A 2,330-nucleotide genomic window follows, 5' to 3' on the forward strand; every position below is an offset into this window, starting at 1 on the left:
GTCTCTCTCTCTCTCTCTTTCCCACAGTCTCTCTCTCTCTCTTTCCCCCAGTCTCTCTCTCTCTCTTTCCCTCAGTCTCTCTCTCCCCCAGTCTCTCTCTCTCTTTCCCCCAGTCTCCCTCTCTCTATTTCCCCCAGTCTCTCTCTCACACTTTCCCCCAGTCTCTCTCACTCTTTCCCCCAGTCTCTCTCTCTTTCCCCCAGTCTCTCTCTCTCTCCCCCCATCCAGTCTCTCTCTCTCCCCCCATCCAGTCTCTCTCTCTCTCCTTCATCCAGTCTCTCTCTCTCTCTCCTTCATCCAGTTTCTCTCTCTCCTTCATCCAGTCTCTCTCTCTCCTTCATCCAGTCTCTCTCTCTCCTTCATCCAGTCTCTCTCTCTCCTTCATCCAGTCTCTCTCTCTCCTTCATCCAGTCTCTCTCTCTCCTTCATCCAGTCTCTCTCTCTCCTTCATCCAGTCTCTCTCTCTCCTTCATCCAGTCTCTCTCTCTCTCCTTCATCCAGTTTCTCTCTCTCTCCTTCATCCAGTTTCTCTCTCTCTCCTTCATCCAGTTTCTCTCTCTCTCCTTCATCCAGTCTCTCTCTCTCTCCTTCATCCAGTCTCTCTCTCTCTCCTTCATCCAGTCTCTCTCTCTCTCCTTCATCCAGTCTCTCTCTCTCTCCTTCATCCAGTCTCTCTCTCTCTCCTTCATCCAGTCTCTCTCTCTCTCCTTCACCCAGTCTCTCTCTCTCTCCTTCATCCAATCTCTCTCTCTCTCCTTCATCCAGTCTCTCTCTCTTTCCTTCATCCAGTCTCTCTCTCTCCTTCATCCAGTCGCTCTCTCTCTCTCCTTCATCCAGTCTCTCTCTCTCTCTCCTTCATCCAGTCTCTCTCTCTCTCCTTCATCCAGTCTCTCTCTCTCTCCTTCATCCAGTCTCTCTCTCTCTCCCCGCAGACTCTCTCTCCTTCCCCCAGTCTCTCTCTCTTTCCTTCATCCAGTCTCTCCCTCTCTCCTTCATCCAGTCTCTCTCTCTCTCCTTCATCCAGTCTCTATCTCTCCTTCATCCAGTCTCTCTCTCTCTCCTTCATCCAGTCTCTCTCTCTCTCCCCGCAGACTCTCTCTCCCCTTCCCCCAGTCTCTTTCACTCTTCCCCCCAGTCTCTCTCTCTCTCTCATCCAGTCTCCCTCTCCCTCATCCAGTCTCTCTCTCTCTCTCTCCTTCATCCAGTCTCTCTCTCTCTCCCTCCTTCATCCAGTCTCTCTCTCTCTCCTTCATCCAGTCTCTCTCTCCTTCATCCAGTTTCTCTCTCTCTCCTTCATCCAGTTTCTCTCTCTCCTTCATCCAGTCTCTCTCTCTATCCGTCATCTAGTCTCTCTCTCTCTCCTACATCAAGTCTCTCTCTCTCTCCTCCATCCAGTCTCCTCTCTCTCCTTCATCCAGTCTCTCTCTCTCCTTCATCCAGTCTCTCTCTCTGTCCTCCCAGTCTCTCTCTCTCTCTCCCCCCAGACTCTCTCTCTTCTTCATCCAGTCTCTCTCTCTCTCCTTCATCCAGTCTCTCTCTCTCTCTCCTTCCCCAGTCTCTCTCTCTCTCCTACCCCGTTTCTCTCTCTCTCTCTTTCACCGAGTCTCTCCCTCCCTCCCCAGTCTCTCTCTTTCCCCCAGTCTCTCTCTCTCCCCCCAGTCTCTCTCTAGCCCCAAACTCTCTCTCCTTCATCCAGTCTCTGCTTCATCCAGTCTCTCTCTCTCTCCTTCATCCAGTCTCTCTCTCTCTCTCCTTCATCCAGTCTCTCTCTCTCTCCTTCCCCCAGTCTCTCTCTCTCCTTCTCCCAGTCTCTCTCACTCTTTCCCCCAGTCTCTCTCTCTCGTTCCCCCAGTCTCTCTCTCTCTTTCCCCCAGTCTCCCTCTCTCTCTTTCCCCCAGTCTCTCTCTCACTCTTTCCCCCAGTCTCTCTCACTCTCTTTCTCCCAGTCACTCTCACTCTTTCACAGTCTTTTCTCTCTCTTTCCCCCAGTCTCTCTCTCTCTTTCCCCCAGTCTCTCTCTCTTTCCCCGTCTCTCTCTCTCCTTCCCCCAGTCTCTCTCTCTTTCCCCCAGTCTCTCTCGCTCCTTCCCCCAGTCTCTCTCTCTCTTTCCCCCAGTCTCCCTCTCTCTCTTTCCCCCAGTCTCTCTCTCACACTTTCCCCCAGTCTCTCTCACTCTTTCTCCCAGTCACTCTCACTCTTTCACCGTCTTTCTCTCTCTCTTTCCCCCAGTCTCTCTCTCTCTTTCCCCCAGTCTCTCTCTCTTTCCCCAGTGTCTCTCTTTCCACCAGTCTCACTCTCTTTCCACCAGTCTCTCTCTCTCTTTCCACCAG

The sequence above is a fragment of the Cetorhinus maximus genome, unplaced genomic scaffold, assembly GCF_964194155.1.
Source record: "Cetorhinus maximus unplaced genomic scaffold, sCetMax3.hap1.1 HAP1_SCAFFOLD_1031, whole genome shotgun sequence".
NCBI lineage: Eukaryota > Metazoa > Chordata > Chondrichthyes > Lamniformes > Cetorhinidae > Cetorhinus > Cetorhinus maximus.